The 19,433-nt window shown below is 47.7% G+C and overlaps 1 long non-coding RNA gene across 1 annotated transcript; it reads right to left on the reverse strand.

Moving 5' to 3' along the window:
- Positions 1-17,766: 17,766 nt before the first annotated feature.
- Positions 17,767-18,973, reverse strand: LOC136311069 (uncharacterized). The gene is made up of 3 exons (XR_010726680.1): positions 18,821-18,973; positions 18,503-18,634; positions 17,767-18,216 (listed from the first exon to the last, which is right to left on the reverse strand). It is a non-coding gene; the product is annotated as an uncharacterized lncRNA (long non-coding RNA).
- Between the last annotated feature and the right edge of the window lie 460 nt (positions 18,974-19,433).

The following is a 19,433-nucleotide window of genomic DNA, read 5'->3' on the forward strand; positions in this document are numbered from 1 at the left end:
TTTGGTCTGGCAGCCCTGGGAAACTAACACAGGGGGAAAAAGAAAGAAGGACCAGAGACTTTCTGTGAGCCTCCTCAGGTCCAACTAGGAAGTCACTGCTCCTTCTCTTAGCATAGAGCCCCCCTTGGGAGGCACTAACAAGAACTCATTTACTATTCACTCAACAAACACTTGCTGATCAAGGTGCCTCTTGACCCTCAACTAGTTCCTAGCTCAGCAGAGAAGACAGGCCTGTGCAAAAATAACAGGCAGGATGAGGAAGCACCAAAAGTGATACAAAATGTGGGGAGACCAGCCCTGACCAGGTAGCTCAGTTGTTAGAGCATCGTTCTTTACAATCCCAGGTTAGGGCACATACAAGAATCAACCAATGAATGCATAAATAAGTGGAACAACAAATAGATGTTTCTTTCTTTCTCTCTCTCTCTCTCTCTCTCTCTCTCCCTCCCTTCCTCTCTCTCTGAAATCAATTTAAAAAAATTTTTTTGATGTGGGGAGACTGGAGTGTGTTGCTCAGTTTGCAAAGGCACCTCCAAAGAAAGAGCATGCACATTTGTCACCAAAGGTCCCTCTGGGAATGGACAGTTTTCCAACCCAAGCATGTCAGAGTTACGCCTACTAGATATTTCACCCCTTCTCTCTCATCCCCCCCTCAATCTGGGCAAGGACGGGGGGGTGCTGGAGGATGGCACAGAGGACTGTGACGTGGTCTCTGTGGACGGACTAGACTCAGATTCTCTCGAAACTTCCTCCCAGGTCTTGGGTTGAGACCACAACGGCCGGTGACACAGTGACCAGACTCTAATACCTGTCCTTCACACAAGGCAAGTAGGACTCTGTCTGACATGCACGCTGGAACTGCCTCCTTTGGGAGGAAGGGGCCTGTGTGGGAAAGTCCTCCATCTGACTTCCATCTTCCCCAGGCCGCAATTAACGTGACGGCAAACCCGGGGGGAACAGTCCCCCAGAAAACCCACACTTTCTACTTGGTCTGCCTCAGACTGGGATAGAAGAGGCCAAGTTCAAGCTGCTGAAAATAAACTGTTCAAAGAATTTGCAGATCCCTAGCATGGAAGATCAAATGTTGCAATCGAAGGGAATGAGGATGTTTAATCTAACCAGAAATAAATAAATAAATAAAAGACCCACACTTGCAGAACAATTCGAACTCAATGAGTCGGTGCTTCAGTGACAGGAAACCACCGAGTTTAACATTGGAAATGTTCATTCAGAAATCCAAAATGTTGGTTTTTCATGGCTCGGGTCCTTAAAAAATAATGGCAGGAGCCAGACCAGCAGGAGTGGAGACTGAAAAATTGTGAGCAGAGAGGACGCAGATACAACGTGGGTAGAGGCCGCCGTGGCATCCAGGGTCGAGTTCAAGTGGGGTCCCAGGTCAGCAACCCCGCATGAGAGCACACAACTGGTCAGCAGCCTCTGCTGAAACCGATTCTGGGAAAGAGACAATCTCCCTGGAAATGTTTCGAGCAGGCACTGGCTCCATCCTTTGCTGATCTCCAAGGAGGGCTGAATCCATTTTGCTCAACGCAGCATTTTTAGACAATGTGGGTTTTATGGTTTTTGTGAAACGGAGGAATGAATTGCAAAACCAAACAGAACTGGAAATGCCTTTGTAATTTTAAAATAAAATAAATGAACACAGTTCAGACCAAGGATTGTCCTCCAAGAGTGGAGAAACCCAAACACAATCGCTTTCTGCTGAAATGCAGGGGAAGGAGCAGAAGTTAAGTCCAAAAAGATTTGAGATCCAAAATTTAAACCCAGCGAACTCAACGGTAGAAATCAAATATGAATTATTAAAATGTTACCAACTTCAGAAACTAGGAGTAAAATTATCCATTGTCCTTTCAAATGTTCGTGGGTAAGCATCGGCTTTGGATTTTAAGTTTCCCACTGTTTTGTGACTACCGATATTGACGCTGTGACAAGCAATTTCATCTACTCCATCTTGTTCCTGGTAGCAAAAGAACCGAAGGGACAGCAGACACTTTGTAAATCCCCCGCCAAGGCATGCCTCAGAGCTGTCTGAATCGTTCTTCTACCACCAACTAGCCAGAAGGGAGGAAATTATACAATAGCCACTGAATAGAATAACATGCAGCCCCTCAGAAGGTGGTCATGAAGCTTATATTGCCAGGCACAGGCCGCTTACTATATAATGATAAGTGGAACTATAGGTTAAAAATGCATATGCACTCTCAGCAATACCACATTAAAACCTACAGAAGAGGAACCACACCAAAATGTTAACAGGAGCTGTCTCCGAGTGCTAGGAATTAGGGGTGATTTTTTTTCTTCTCTATTTTTCCCAATTTAATAATGCAATTATAATGAAAAGCAATGATAGACAAATAGATCGAAGCTTTTGGAAAACAATACAGTTCTATATTATTCTATAAGGTGGCACCTTTTAGATAGGATGCAACAGAATGAGAAGAAGAATTCACTTCTCATCTCAAACTCTCCTCTGCTTGATTCCTTGGGGAGTAAGTTTGGGGAAGGTTCAGTCTTCTTTTGGACAATCTGAGGCTGAAGGTCCTGTGACCCACGGTGGCAATGCCAACCTATATATAGGTCCACAAGAAAGAGGATTCTTTTCATTTTAAATTATTGGGACCAAGGGACTTATCCAGGGGGATATTTTTAATTTCTAGATAATGGCTCCTTTGACCACTTTTAACAGATGAAGCTGTAATGTTATAAAGGAGTTTGGCCAACTTTTCAGGCCTCACTTCAATGCCGTTTGAGTTTATCTTTAAGGTTCCGGCCACTGAAATCCTATGATTCTAAGGCAAATGCAAATAACTACACTGAAACAGGATTCTTGCCTGCAGGTAATAAAAACCCATTGGAATTTATCTAAGCAAAGAGAGACAGGATTGGAAAGACATGGGGGAGCACACAGAGACTGAAGAATAGGATGAACTACCAAGTCTCCGAGAGGAAAGAATGAGAGAACCTTCAAAAGCCGAGGGGGCAGAAAATAACGACCATCTCTTTAGGCTGCCATGATCAAGAAGAACCCAGTCTAACAGCTCTCATCCTTGTAGTCAATTTTTCAGCTTCCCAGGAGAAAGAATTCGGATTGGCTCAGCTTGATCATGTGCTCATAGCAACTGAAAGTCCCACCATTACTGCCCATGTTGTAGATAGGATGGCACCTCAGAAAGGGAACGGCCACCAGGTCAAGAAGAAATTTAATACCCCTCTCGTTCCAGACCTGAGACCACGTGTTCCACGTGCTGTGTTTCATACAGATGCAACGCAGAAAGAAAGGAGAGCGAGATTTATGACGGGTGATGGAGGCTTCTCTGGGTGAAGGTCACTTGCGTGACTGCTAATACGGATCACCAGACCTGAACGTGACCCTGAGAACACACACTGCACTCAAAATCTGTGCTTCAGAGCTTTAGACAATCAACAAGAAATTCATAACAAAGACAGTGACTCTGCACTTATGCTTAGAAGCTGGAAGTTCAAGATTAAATGAGCCAAATAGTGAGGGGGTAACCACCCCAACTCTTTTGAGTGCCTGGATCAGTGAAATTAACAACAGAACGAGGCCCATTGTACCATGAAACTGTTTCATTGACTTGTTTTCTAACTCCACTTTGAACACAATGAAAGTTGTATGTTTTTCAAATAAAACAAATATTTCCCCCCCCCCCTCCCAACACAACAGAGAAACCTCCAGGGCAAACTAAAATAAGACCTCATTATTCCAGATTCCACTCATTCCAAAATTATAATAATTTGGCTTGGGCTGCAGTGAAGCCTGTCTTTGTATTCTCTGTGAGTGGTGGTTTCACTCAACAAATCAACAGTACCAACAAAATTGCTAGGAGTCATGTGTAAGCTACTCAGGGAGGCTGGGCGGCCGCAGTTTACATGCAAGTGACAGCTGCTCGTTATAGAGGTGTCTTAATGGTCATGAAGGCAGAACTGGCAGGCTTGTAAGCAGCTAGCTCAAATTGCTACAGGCCCCCTGTGTTCCTTCCAAAACCCTTCTATAATTCAAATCTTCCGCTCATTCCAAAGAGTGTTTGCACTCAGTTCATCTAACCAAGGGATGTTTGAGCGGCCTTGCATTTAGGTGCAAACACGTAAAGAATGAAGGACCTGTTTGCCAACCAGCCTTTGAAAAGAGTCACGCTCACTGCTTCTACTTCCAAGCATGGCAATAGTAAAAAAGAAACCGGTTAGCATACACAAATGCCAGCAAACATATCTAAATCAGCACATGTCCTGAGTGGAATATAAAGAAAGAGAATCTCATTGTAAATGTTGTAAATTACTCACCATGGGATTCAATCTGTAATCTCATCAGAGCATCACAGATCATCCATGAGACACGCGTGGCCCATACAGGAAGTTCTCACCAAAGCACACGTGCTCCCTACCTCCCCTGTGGGGGGACATGTGACTCGCTCACATGGACTATCAGCAGAGGCGATGGCTGTCGGTCACTTCCAAGTCAAGGCTGTTGGCAGGGTTGTGCTTTCGCCGTCTCCCACTTTTTCCTGACATAGTGAGATGGCAAGCAAGGAGAAGAGGGAGATCTTCAATCTCTGAGTCACCAGGTGGAAGAGAGGCACTGAAAACCAGCATGAGATAGGCAGGAATTCAATGTATTGGGCTCAAGAAAAAAATTAGGCTTCCAGACTCAGCCACAAAGATGTGGAGTTGTAGTGCCAGCCACTTCCGTGGAGCTTAGCCTGTTCTGACTAACTCACTAGCTCTTACTGCTTCCACTGACAGAGGAGAAGACCAGACAGACTCACAGCAGATAGATGACATGTTGAAAATCATATTTGATCGCAAGTAGCAGGTCCCAGAATATTACCCACACCTTCCGATTCTAGTGCCCTTCTTGCTAAGACTCAAATGTTCAGATGTTGTTGGAGTACATAAATTAATGACCAGCTAGTATTCAATGACAATCTGAACAACTAACATGCAATTTCATAAGAGACATTATTAATCCTAATTTGGCTGTAGAATCTAGGGCCTCTTCACATCTTCCCTTGCAGGCCCTGGAGAATAGAGGAACTGCACATTGATGACGCCTAGAACATGCCAGGAACCTATACTGCATTGCATTATTTTTTCTGTAAAGACTTCTTCATAAAATCAAAAGAGTATTGTTAAGGGTAGGTGGAGAGAGAACAGCCTTGGGAACAAAAAAAAAAGAAAAGGTAAATATAAGTCCAATTTTTCATTCTGCCAAATTCAAACAAATATCATGTTAATGACCTGGCAGCCCCCACAAATTCAGCAGCAACAGTTAAATAAAAAGCCCATTCATTTAAGACAAGAAGTGTCAACACAGGCATTTAACATAAGTCAGGTTTCCACAGCAGAGTGGCCTGTGTATGGGAAAAGGCACATGTAAGGCTGGGGGCGGTGTCACTCAGTGTAAATGCAAGGAGCATATATATAGAAACTATTTCTCCATCCCTGACCCAAAACACCTACCATTCAGGGGCAGGTCTTGATGTAAACAAGGGGAAGGTAGGCGGGATTTTCAAAGGTCTCTATAATTCATCAGCCTGCAAAGCAATGTCTCCATGACTGTGCAGAGATAATAAAAAGTACCGACTACCAACTTCTCTTTGTAGGAAATATCAGTTGGCATAGACCATCCCAAACAATTCACCACATGCCTCGTAAAACTACAAAGCTCCTATAAGAAAACTTCACAAATATATCTTTATGACCTTGGAATAGGCAAAGATGATTTAGAGAGGACACAGAAAGCACTAAACATCAAAGAAAAAGAAAGACAATTATTGAACAAAGTCAAAAATTTACATTTCTGCTTGACAGTTGATGCTATTAAGAAAATGAATAGGCACACCAGGAGCCGGGAGGGAACATCTATAGCGCATACCTCTGACGAAGGACTTCGTTCTGGAATCCGTAAAGAATTCATAGAACTCAATAATAAAAACAGAAACAACCCAATAAAAAAAAAATGAGTAAAAGATGTCAATAGACATGGACCAAAGAAAATATTCCAATGACCAATAAGCATGCACATGAAGTAGTAGCACTTTGCGTCATTAGTCATCAGGGAAATGTAAATTAAAACTACAACAAAACGCTGTTACACCCCCACCAGAAAGACTAAAATGAAAAAGACGGAAATCATCAGCTATTGGCAAGGATACGGGGGCTACCAGATCTCTAATACACTGCCGGTGGAAGTGTACAATGTTACAGCCGCTTTTTGTGATATAGTTAAAGATACGGCTATCCTATGACCCAGCAGTCTCCAAAGTGTTTAGTCAAGAGAAATGAAAACACATGTCCCCCAAAAAGACGTGTTCCATAACAGATGTGTGAGTAACAGCTACAAATCGAAAGCCACTCAAGTGTCGATGGATAAGCGGGAGAATGGGTACGCAGGGTGTGGTGGATTCGTACAATAGAAGGCCACACGGCGATAAGAGGCACGAAATCAGAGACATGAAACCATGTCTGGATAAAGTTCCAGAATATGACGCTGAATGAAAGAAGCCATATACAAAATAGTACACACCAGATGACTCCATTTAGACGGCATTTTTAACATGAGAAAATTAATATTCTGCTCACAAAAACTTAGGGGGGATTTTATCGCCTCATATGATGTGAGCAGTATATATACGGTGATAGAAATCAAATTGGTGATTGCTTCCGCAGTTTGGGCTGGTGGTGGAAGGATTGATTGGGAATGGATTACAGATACTTCTGGGAAGATGCAAATATTCTATATCTTGCTAGGGGTGTAGGTTACGCAGGTGTATGCATTTATCAGAACTAATAGAACTAAACACAAACTCGGTGCTTTTCACTGTAAATTACCTTTCAATTTCTTTAAAAAAATGCATTGGGGAAGAAAAGATCCTTTCTGGTTGAGGCCGGGACTAAGAGCAGATCTCTAGAAACATTGGAGGACAGGATCCCGCCGGAAAACAAAGGCCTCATCCAGACCAAAGAGGGGGCAGGGTGTTTCCCGTTCAACTTATCTCCAGACTTGGGCCCAGGCAGGACATGATGAGTGGAGGAACCAGCCCACAGATCACAGTGCCTGCCCTTCAGCTGGACTGAGGCCCGTATCAGACACCTCCTGTGGGCCTCCTGGAACCTCTTCCGTTGAGCTCTTCCTCGGGGCACCGCTGAGGCGCCCAGTTCAATGCAGGCTCAGGCCGGCTCCGACCAGCAGCAGCCCGACAACGCCTCCCCATGCTCTCACCTCACATGTTTCCCTTTCTGCCTTGGCCCTTCTCTGGGGCCCCCATGTGGGATTCAAAGCACACAAGTACGTCCAGGAGGGACAGATGAGCTAGAGCCCTTGGGTGACCTTGGCCCGCCCTACGTGGGAGCTGGTGGGCCACTGTGTCCCTCTGCTTGGCTGGTGCAGAGGGTTCTGCGATGCCCCCCACGCCCAAGCCCCTCAGCAGTGCCATGGGACGGAGCACTGGTGGCTCACAAAGTGTTCCACTCAGTAGCACTTCCATTGACGGACTCGCTTTGCGTCCCTTAGTCACTGCCTCCGCCCTTCACTCTTGCTGTCCAGAATCACTTTTTTTTTTTTTTTTGCATTTTTCTGAAGCTAGAAACAGGGAGAGACAGTCAGACAGACTCCCGCATGTGCCCGACCGGGATTCACCCGGCACGCCCACCAGGGGCGACGCTCTGCCCACCAGGGGGCGATGCTCTGCCCATCCTGGGCGTCGCCATGTTGCGACCAGAGCCACTCTAGCGCCTGGGGCAGAGGCCACAGAGCCATCCCCAGCGCCCGGGCCATCTTTGCTCCAATGGAGCCTTGGCTGCGGGAGGGGAAGAGAGAGACAGAGAGGAAGGCGCGGCGGAGGGGTGGAGAAGCAAATGGGTGCTTCTCCTGTGTGCCCTGGCCGGGAATCGAACCCGGGTCCTCCGCACGCTAGGCCGATGCTCTACCGCTGAGCCAACCGGCCAGGGCCAGAATCACTTTTTAAATAAACCATCTGCAGGCAAGTCTTTGTCTCGAGCTCTGCCTTCAGGAGAACTAAGGCTGGACAAGGCTTGTGAATATATACAAACAGAAATACGCACCTACATTCAGCAGTGCTTCCCTGGGTACTGAAACCTTGTATAACACAGACCCCTATTCAACTGGCTGCTTGCCTGGAATGCCGTCCCCAGTATAAACTAGCAAGAGACCGATGGCCTGCTACCAGAGTCAGCTCTTGCTAAGATACACACCTTGATAGGAAACATAACAAGACTCATTACCCAGCGTCCACGCCACAACCACAGCCTTTCTGTGTAAACAATGACTCCATCCCTGAGCTGAATTCTACCCTGGGAGTGTGGGGTCACTGAGGCTGTACCATTGATCCTTCAGCCACTGACTGGACAAGTCCCGGAGTAATATGGCTTCCAGGGGACACATATCTTGTCAAAGAAAAAAAACAAACATATGATCTTTACTTTCAAATGACTATTTTTCTCATGCACAGTGAACTATGGTAATGTCTCAAACCAATACTGAATAAGAACACTAACCCCTGGCAAAACCAGCTGTTTCTGTTTGGCTCTCTTGCTGGGTTCCGTGGTCTGGTCAATCCTCAGCCACCGTGAAAGACGGCCCTTTTAAAATTTACTTATGTATGTATCTAAAACCATCTTGTAAGAAAGGGAGGGTCCTCTTGAGGGGCAAGAAGAGAGCGTGGGTCTTTTCGGGGCTCACATGACCCTTCTCCATTCATCTTCCATGTACAGGGCAGACCACGTGGCTTAAGGAACTCATTTCAAGCAAGGAATTTTGTCCTTTGTATTTTTCTGCCTTTATCCTGGGAAGTAATTTATCTTTTTATTTTTTTTCTTTTTCACTTAAAAGGAAACTAGTTAGTGAAAGACATAGTGTAAATATGACAAAACCCCTTCAGTGGAGATAGTTCATTAAAGTTAAATGGCTTGTTGCAACACGCTTTTAGCTGGATTGCTTAATGTATGTTTTATAAAACTACACAAGGCATCTGCCAACATTTAACCAGACTGGCAGGTTGGTGTGTTGATTTTTCTCCTCGGGGAAGATCCTAGAAAATGGTAATGGGATGTGAAGACAATTAGTGAGAAGCCCGTTGATGAAGACTGGAAAAATAAATGAGGAGCTATTAAGTCTGCTAGAATTGGAGCTATTAGATCTGCTAGCATCGGGGCCAGGTCTGCAAGAGACAGACAGACTTGGGCTCCGTCAAGGCACGCTGAGATCAAGGAGGTGAAGAACTCACCGGCTTCCGTCATAATTGCACCCGCGGCTCTGGGTCCCCCCCTGTTCCCACGCCAAACACAGGCGGCGGCCGCAGCCACAGCCCAGAGACTCTGATGAAGTGCCGTGCAGACCGCAGTTTCCAGGGTGGAGGAGGGGGGAGGAATGCGTCCTGACTCTGGCTGTGCTTTCTCTAGTTTACAGGTGAGCCTCAAAGGAACTCGAGGTTTCCTATTGCAAGAGAGGATGCGGGTCTCTATGAGCCGGGGCTGGGGGTCTATCTACCCATTAGATGCACAAAGAATCGCTCATGACATAAGTTGCTTGCATTAGCACAGCTCACATTCAGGAGCATGGGGTCCAAGGCCATCCCCACACACACCAGCTGGACTCACGATTCCATGGGTTGGCTCCTGGCCCCTCCGCCCTGAGGCCGCTCCTTGTCTCCTTTTCTCCGGGACAACAGCTCCTCTCTCTGGATGCTGCCCCTGGGTCCTGTTCTCAGGGAAATTTCCCACTCAAGCTCTTCTACTCGGATCCAGACGTGTCCCTTTCCCCTGGGTGTTCCCACTGTGTTCTTATACCCGTCCACATGGTAGCCCACACTACTAGAAAGCAAGTTCCTCAGAGGGGGATATGGGGGGTCACAGAGCCATCTGACTCGTTACTGACTGCATCGTCACCGTGGAGCGCCGTCTTGAACATGCAATGCGTTTTATGATTACAGGAATGAGCATTATGTAAGGCAGTTCGATTTATTTATTTATTTATTTATTTATTTATTTTTTACTTGTGAAAATGCGAAACATACAGAAGGGTTGCTGCCTTGAAAAGCATTTGGTGCCTGACCTGTGGTGGCGCAGTGGGTAAAGCGCCGACCTGGAAATGCTGAGGTCGCCGGTTCGAAACCCTGGGCTTACCTGGTCAAGGCACATATGGGAGTTGATGCTTCCAGCTCCTCCTCCCCTTCTCTCTCTCTCTCTGTCTCTCCTCTCTCTGTCTCTCTCTCTGTCTCTCCTCTCTCTCTCTCTCTGTCTCTCCTCTCTCTGTCTCTCCTCTCTAAAAAAATGAATAAATAAATAAAAATTAAAAAAAAAAAAGAAAAGAAAAGCATTTGGTAGTGTTCGGGGAGGCACCCATCTGCAGGCGGCAGAGGACTGCACACCAAGCGCCCATGAAGCCGTGGAGGAAATCCACTAGGCAAAATCGCACAGGCACCCCCTTCCCGGGGAGCGAACCCCTTCCCTGGTGGTTGCAGCCTCTGCCCAGGAGCCGCTTCCTGAGCCCTCACACACACACCCCGTTTCCTGATTAAAACGCACCCTGGATTTCTTGGGGCCGATGAATGAGGCAGATAAGGAAGAGCAATTTGGATAGTACATAAGGAAGTCTCTTAGAGTTTGGACTTCCCTAACTTAGGAAAATACTTCTTCTGGAAGAGTTTTTGAGAGAAAAGTGCACTTTGATCCTGAGCATGACTTCTCCCGGAATCTGAAGGGTGAGGTTTGAAACCACAAAGCTCCTCATCACCCACAGAACCATGGACCCCCCTGCAATGTTTCCACTTCCTCCCGTCTTCCTCTCAGCCAGATGGGGAACTCGCAACAAGGCTCACTCAGAGACTAAAAACTTACCTCAATGAAAATCCAGAGGCAAAACAGGGAAGAAACCAGCACAAAGAAAATAATAGAATTTAGAAATATACTTTCCTCCCAGGAGGGGAACCACTCGTGGTTTTTGCCATCATTAAAAACAATGGTTTCTTGCAATTCATCCAAGGGATAAATCTGAACCTGCCCAGACCTCTTCATTATCCTCCCCCTGGTCTGACAAACTCCTAAAAACAAGAGGAGCCAATGTCCGAGCCGGCAAAACGTTCCGGGCTGCACACTCCGCAGGGGACAGATGGCTAAATCGGCCGGAAGAAGGCAGAGCTGCGTGGCGCGGCAGAGTGTGGACAAGCGTGGATAATCTTAACTCCCAATGCAGCTGGACTGACCACTAAACTGTCACCTCATATCGAGCCTGTAACTGAGAAACCACAGTGATCCTTCTGAGCACACTGATGGGGAAACGCAGGAGCCCAAGGCGTGGTGGGTGAGACTGTCTGGAGCAGGTGCGCTGGGGCAGCGAGCGAGGGTGTCACACGTGGTTCCCTGCGGGGAAGAGGGAGGGCAGCCAGCAGCCAGCCCCTGGGCAGCCGGTGCTCTACAGGGATGGAACCCAAAGAGGAAGCTGGGACAAAAAGTAGATGAGAAAGGACCCCAACGGTGGAGGGAGTTGGAGACCTGCCACTGACTCCTTCACGAGTGCCAGCAGCCGCCAAGGCCCAGTCCTGAGAGGTCTTGGAAGGCAGCGAGGTAACTCGGAAATGCTGGGAACCCCTGTTTCTTCTCTTCCCTCTTTGCCCTCTTGCACAGGAGGCGTATCGCCGGCTACATCTGCCTCTCCTCTTCCCTGCCCACTGCTAAGCCTCAGGCAGCGCCACACGTGATGTTATCTGCAGCTCGGCCCCGTAGTGAACGGCAGCCTCAGAATATGATATGTATCCCCTGACATTGGCTGACATGTTCTGGACCGTGAAGATAATGAGCCATTTACATTCTGCGAATTCCTTTAAAACTTATCGAAAGAAAATAGTAACTCCTGAGTGCCGCCGCTGGTTCTGGAAGCACAGACGACTCCCGACTCCCGTTCCTGCTTCTGCCCTGGAGCTACTGAGTTTCAAACAAGCAGTAAAATGCTCTGCTGCCTTCACCACAGCGTGATCCTGTACTACCTGTTCCCACATCAAAACACTGGGAAATGACACTCCATGACACTCCCCACGCGTTTTACCTTCATCGCTCAGGATATTTGGGGGGGGGGGGCGGCAATTTTGAATTTGGGGGCTGGAACAGTCAGGGCACTGGTTCCTTTCCGTAACCTGAAGGCTTACGCCGAAGGCATGCTCAGGGCATGGAGAAAGATTTAGGTGCCAGTTTCTACAAGTGAAGTCAGATGTTCGACGTCTGCTAACATCAGCCACTGAAACGCTCGGGTGGCCGGAGGGGAGCTAAACTCTAAGACTGGGGCACATAGAGTCATATGAGCTACAGGAATGAGGGAGAAATTTCTCTTAAGGAGGGAAGCACTGAAGGGGAGACAGGGTAACAAGGCGCGGAGGCTGGGATAAGAGCTCACAGAATCAAGACAATGGTGCTGCACCAACCCCAGGATTCTACACCCAGAATGCCTCAGGCAGGACGCTGGCCCCCTCCTTTCCGAAGTGCGCCTGCTTAGCTCTTCCAGGGGACGCCACTCCGAGGACACGTGTCCCTGGCTTCAGAGACAAGATAGAGAAGCAAACAGGATGCGTTTGTACTCTGCCCATTGTGCATTCGTTTGCTCATCTGCACATCGCGGTGCCGAAATACCTCGTTCCATGGAGCCAGGAATGTCTGTATTCTCATTTAGATCAACAACAAAACTGCCTCTCATAAGGTGTTCTCTCCTGGAACTAGGACAAGGGAGTGGAAGTATGAAGTCGTGCGTGGAGTTTCTGCCCCCTTTCCTTTTGGCCTCACTGACACCAGAGGGTCGCAGAATATGCTCCCTGGACCATGGCACTGCATCACCTGGGAACTTGCTAAAACTGTGAATTCTCAGAACCCACCATGCCCATGCCTATCTGATTTAGAGACCTGCATTGTATATTTCTATAAATTCCCCCAGTGTTCCCGATGCTCCCGGAAGTAGCAGGACCACTGCTCTGCATTAAGGGACTCCCTTCTTGGGTATTTCCACTACTTACAGGCTCCTTAATGTGCCCGTAGGTCAACGCCAACAATGGGGTTCACCCTCGGTCTGTTTATGGTGCTGCTTTCCTTCCCATTCATTTGATGGGTACGTGTTGAACACAGGACAATATTTCTCTATAAACAGTGTCAGCATCTTGCATGAACTTCTCACAAAACTCCTTTTAGCCATTTCAGGTAATAATCCCCCACGTGGCCTGAACACCCAGAACTCTGGTGAATGTTACGATTGTTTTGCAGACAGGAAGTGACTGCAGCATTAACACTATCCAGAAGTGAGTGGTGATAAACCCTGGCACGGCTACAAAAAAAGGGACAAGCAGGCTCAGAGGCGCGGGTACTCAAAGGACACATTCTGCAGTGGAGCGGGAAAACCCGCACCAACTCAAAACAAAAACAGTCAAATAAACCTCATTCCTTGCCATCTACAAACAGAGTGAAGTTCAAGAGAGTCCACTGGCCCCGAAGAGAACTACGAGATAAGATGTTTTCTCCTTTATTTTTAATGTGTGGAAGGCATTGGCACCCAATTATAAAGGCATTTCAATTATCCATTAATGATTTAATTGACTAAGTCCCATTCTTCCCCGATGACCATGTTGCGTTTATCTGGGAAGAACTTCCTGCTATTATCTTAGTCTCTGGCAGTTTAATGAGGGCTGTATGTCAGCAAACACTTTTTTTTTTTTTTAATTGGAGGATAAACTTACAAGGAGTCAACGCTCCTTCAGATGTTAGAGGTCACTCATGCCCCAACTTGACTTGAGCGTCTGATACAACTGCTTCAAGAAGCCCACGTGGCTGTGGCCTGTCAAGGCGTGTTCACCTTGGACATTCCTCCTGGGGCTTGAAACACAAGCCGGTTAATGGATTTACCTTCAGGTACCTGTCAGAAGACACAACACGAAAACCTTCCTGCTGAATCCCCTCAAATCTCTGTCCTATTGAAACCAGGAAAGACGGTCTCTTGAGTGTTTCCCCCCCCCCCCCCTCTTATAAAGGGAATGTACACTACCAGCCTGTTGTGACATATCTGTCTGGTAGGCCTGGCTGTGTTTTTCAGGAGCAATAACTGGAATTCTCTGTAACCCAACGAAACTCCTTTTGACGAGTTCAGGGGAATCAGCGTGTTTGTGTTGGCGTGCCGGGCCTTCGGGCGTCGCAGACGTAGCCGGCTCAGGCACGGAGCGGCAGCTGGAGAAGGCATTAGCCTATCCCACGCATCCACCCGGCAAACTCCAATGGCCAATAGCAATGCCAGCGAGTTCAAGTGATTACTTACTTTCGGGAAACAAAAGCCAATAACCCAAGAATTAACGTCCCCAAGAAAAGGTCAATAGGCTGCCGTGTTGTAATGGATGTCACAAATATTTAAATAAGGATAATAGAAAAATGTGTTTGCTCATTTTGATTTACGTCCAATGGCTTGGCTTTCACTCCATCGCGCGGTTCACAAATTCAAACCTGATTTCTGCTGACTTGTTCAGCCACACCACTTTTTCCCCCCTTCCTTCTGTGTACCTTTCAATCATATTTCACAGTCCCTTCCAAAAGGACCGCAAATTATAGCGCCAGAGATATTCTCAGTCTATCGAGTGAGTACATTGTAAGTGGTTTTATAAAGCTGGGAACTGAGCCAGGATTCTGTGCAATGCTGAGGAAAAGTCAGAGTTCTAGAAAGGCTGGTCCAGGCCACAGTGAAAGGCCAGGCCCTGCTCCATCCCCGTCACCAGTGTAGCTTCTACCCTTCCCAAGGCTGGAGTCCTACAAGGACAAAGAAGACCGGACCCTCCTTGAAGTTAGAATTGTGACGTGTCTCAGCGTGAGGGACCCCCAAGAGATCCCTGACTCAGCCGGACGAAATGGTGACTGGACCATGATAAAGAGAATTGCCAGGATCCTCAGCGCGTATACAAGGGGGAAATGAGAGGAAGGGCACCGGCCTGGGGGTTGCTGGCCTCGTTCTCTCTCGACCCACCCAGCTACAAGCATGTCAACCATCCGCGAACCTTCAACCAGAGCCGAGGGCTGTTCCGATGCATCCTGGGAAAGAATCCCGGTGCCTTCTCTGGGCAGAGTGAAGTCTGCGGGGTGGGGTGCGAGGGAAGGTGCCGGAGGCGACCTGCACCAGAGACTGGTGTCCGTCGCCACCCCGTCCTGCCCCTCTGCATTCCCACACACTCGGACTGGGCTGCCACGGGCCCTTCAGCAGCACTTCCAGGTCATGGACTGCACCCTTGGCACCACACCCATGTGTCTTAAAGAGGACAGGGAAAGGGACAACCTTTAACTATGGTTCTCCTTTCAACTCAAGCGTCCAGCTGTGACTGAGCACAGACCATGGGTCTCACGGCTCGTTTCCTCATTTGATGCTTGCAGCATCTCTGCTGGTCTTGGATCTGCTCTGCGAGCTGTTATGTTTGCACTATAGCACTACCGTATTTTTTGTTTGTGTTGTAAATTCATGGAGCCTGTGAGCTCCACAAGGGAGGTAACTGGCCTCTGTTCGCCGCTTTCCTTCCAGCGCCTACGTTACCTCGCATATGCAGCACGAGCTAGGTGAATGACGGCATCATCCTCTCATAGGCAAGGTAACTGGGGCTTAGAGAGGTGAATTAACTTACTCATAGCCAACTAATTAGAGGTAAAGTTGCCTTTCAAATACAGGTATGTTTTCCGAAGTATAATTAGATACAGAGATGTGCTCAGGATCAAGGGAACTGGAGAATGTCAAGATTCCCAATTATTCTACCCACGGTCCATGCAGCACAGGTGTGCCTACCAAAGGTCCTGACATCTGTGACCCCTGAACTTGTCATATGGAGAAACAGCAAAATTTAATATACTTCTAAATGATGGAATATTCTCCCTTAATGAGATGTTCCTTCTATGTGGGAGACTGGTAATTGGTTGAGGAGTAGCATCTGCTTCTACTAATCTTATTTGAATGACAGAGGCTAAGTCAACACCAAGAGAAAGAACATTGAGGTTGCTCAGAGGAACTGTATATCGTGACAAATCCCATCTATGCCCATAATAACCAAATGAGCTATTCTTAGGAAATCTGTGAAATACCTAGAATTATAACCTTCTACACTAGTATCACTGTAAGAGATGTTGATATAACAAAAAATTGATTACAGAGAAAAACTAAAGACTGGGGAACTATTAATAGGCTTAGATTCATGAACATTTGTTGAACAAAGAATATTTTCCAGATGCTCTGTGTTTCCATAAGACAAAAGAATAAATCTGGCCCTGGCCGGTTGACTCAGTGGTAGAGCGTCGGCCTGGTGTGCAGAAGTCCCGGGTTCGATTCCTGGCCAGGGCACACAGGAGAGGCGCCCATCTGCTTCTCCACCCCTCCCCCTCTCCTTCCTCTCTGTCTCTCTCTTCCCCTCCTGCAGCCGAGGCTCCATTGGAGCAAAAGATGGCCCGGGTGCTGGGGATGGCTCCTTGGCCTCTGCCCCAGGTGCTAGAATGGCTCTGGTCGCGACAGAGTGACGCCCCGGATGGGCAGAGCATGTGCTGGGTGGATCCTGGTCGGGCGCATGCGGGAGTCTGTCTGACTGCCTCCCCATTTCCAGCTTCAGAAAAGTACAAAAAATAAAGAAAGAAAGAAAGAAAGAAAGAAAGAAAGAAAGAAAGAAAGAAAGAAAGAAAGAAAGAAAGAAGAAAGAAAGAATAAATCTGCCTCGTGAGGATATGGAATCAGCATAAAGGGGAACTCCCTCAGGAGGGGCCAGCAGAGGTGGGAAAATACAATATCCAAGTGTTGTCTGAAGATAGGATCGATACACCAAGATAGCTACACCCCACGCTTAGGGTCGGAGTCAGAATGGCTGGCCTATCTGGGGCCCCAGGATTGCTCACCTTTTACTTCGGAGGGTAAAGGCCATCTCAGAAGAGAAAGTCCCTGACATTCGACAAACTGCTTTGAACATACCACATTACAAATAAAATGTAAATAACCTAACAGACGCTTAATGAAAAAATAAATAAATAGGTCTTGAGAAGTTATTATCCGAGAAACCCGGACATTGTCTGAGGCCCTAGTTGCCTGTCACAACTTACATTTGCCTGGTGGGACTTGCCAGGAGATCAGATGTCAGGCCATAAAGTTGCTAATATAACTGACGCAGTTTGATGGACAGGAAAGCATCAATCAGTTAGAAAGCCTGTGTAGGCAAAGCAGGGGTGGGGGCGGGAGGTGACGCCTCTGAACCCTTGACTCTGAAAGCACGAGGTCTCTGTGGGTTTTTTTACAGGCTACAGTGGGACCCCAAATAAAGCCAGGTGCTAGGAACAGGGGATAAGCCCGAGGCTGGACTTCTCTCAGCCAAGGATGCAGACCACTTGTTTCCTCCAAGTTGTAGAAACCGGAAATTGAGTTCTTTCTTGCCATGATGACTGCAAAGGTGAAAGACCTGCCATTTTAAGATGCCCATGTTTGATGGCAAACAACAAGAAGAAGAAAATGCATGTAGAGAGAGATGAATAAACATAGGTTATTTGGCCAGGCTTTCTGGATTTCAGGGGGACAGGGCGAAGTTCATCTCATACCTCAGTTCATGGCCAATCTATTATCATCATTGATCTATTATTTTATTTACCTACTGTAAGGTATTTTTCCCCGCCGAGAAGGAAGGAAGAGGGCCAGAGCCACAAAGTGTGGAATAAGTAAACGGCTTTATTGAGTACAGAGCGCACATCCCGCCCGGCAAGGTTCCCTGGCCCCGAAGAAAGAAAGATGGAGGAGATGGAGGCTAGGGAAGTTGCACAGATTAAACTGCGTGGGAGATATTTAAAGGGTCCCTCTAGGGAAGTGGAGCTACTATGACGTGGTGAAATTTCACTGGCTGGCAGACAATCGCTTCTTTCCAAATGGTTCCTGGGAAGCTTCCTTTGGCGGGCTTGATTGTGGGCAGTCCTAGCCAAAGTGGGCGGGTCTGAGTTCTCCACATGACTATCCCTCTATCCACTAACCTTACATTCTGACCTTTTGTGTTAAATAGAAAAAGGGGTGCTGTTTATTCATCTGGTTACTTCCTGCTGAATAGGGGCATCATGGGGAGGGGGAGATCAGAAGGCGGTGGCTTTGAGGGGTGTCAGGAGGAACATCTGTGTGGCTGTGACTGGAGAAACTTCGCAGATGCAGTCCTGTAAGGATTTAAAAAAAAGAGGAGTAATAGGGGAATTTGCAGGGTCCAGCCTTTTGGGGAACTGGAGATGGATGGAGTCCAGTGGTTCCAACCGCCGGAGGTCCTATAAGGAAGCAAGCTTGAGGCAGAACTGCATGTCAGGAGTGGTGTAAAAAGGGGAAAGGAAGAGGGTCCCATCCATTCCCATAACAGAAACCTGTGAGGGAACTAGAGGTCCACAGTATGAAGGCAAAAACAGAGAAGGCAGCCCCCATGTCCACAAGAAATGAGATGGACTGACTTACCCACTTGTTGCAGAACCCTGGGTTCTCTGAGTCCAGGCCGTGTCCTAGGAGTTCGAGCGATGTACCCACCTGGCTGGATTGGCCTTTCATTTGGGTGGCTTGTCCTCCACGTAGAGGCACTGAGGAAAAAACCTGTTGCCCAAAGGGGCAATCACTCCACCAGTGACTGGGCTGCTTGCAGTCAGGGCAGGGCTCAGTGGGCAGCCACCGGCAGGGGCCCTGTCAGGGCCAGTGGTCCTGCTTGCCACACTTAAAGCAAGCTGCTGGTGGCTTTGCTGGTCACAGGGTTGCCACAAGAGTCGGGGTTTGGAGCGTTACCTTCTGTTGCATGGGGGCCTGGCGAAACAGCCTTGGCCTGTTTCTACTAGTTGGGACCATTAGAAACTTTAAATGCCGTGTTCACAGATTCCGGATAGGGGTTTGGGGGTTTGGGAATAAGAAGAGGAGGGCTCGTGCGGAGCCCGGCACCTAGATCCCACAGGAAAAACGCTGGAGCCAAAGGCAGGACAGGGCAGGAACTTCCTGTAAGAAAATTGGGGTTGAACGTCCTGAAAACCAGTGTAAGAGCCAATGCCAGGCTGAGAAAGGCCTGACGGAGGCGGGACTAGAGAACACAGTGAAGGGAGGGGCCCCTGGCCAGCAGGGGAGGAGAAAGAGAAGGTAGTAGATGGCGAATAAGAAACAGGTTTTTGCGAAGGGAGGGGAGAGAGAGTTTGGAGTCCGCGGAGAAGGAAAGATTAGGAGTAGAGGTTTTAGCTGAGGTTTCTCTGGCCAGAAAAAAGGGCCATGCAGTGGAACAGGCAGCACAGAGATTAAGGACAGGTACACGAATAATTAGGAGCCGTGTATGTAAGAGATCTCCAATCAGTTCCCAGCTTTTTTGGCGATAGTTAAATTGGTGAGGGTGTTAACACCGAAAGTCCCTCAGGAG

Source organism: Saccopteryx bilineata, chromosome 7 (assembly GCF_036850765.1).
Source record: "Saccopteryx bilineata isolate mSacBil1 chromosome 7, mSacBil1_pri_phased_curated, whole genome shotgun sequence".
Classification (NCBI taxonomy): Eukaryota; Metazoa; Chordata; class Mammalia; order Chiroptera; family Emballonuridae; genus Saccopteryx; species Saccopteryx bilineata.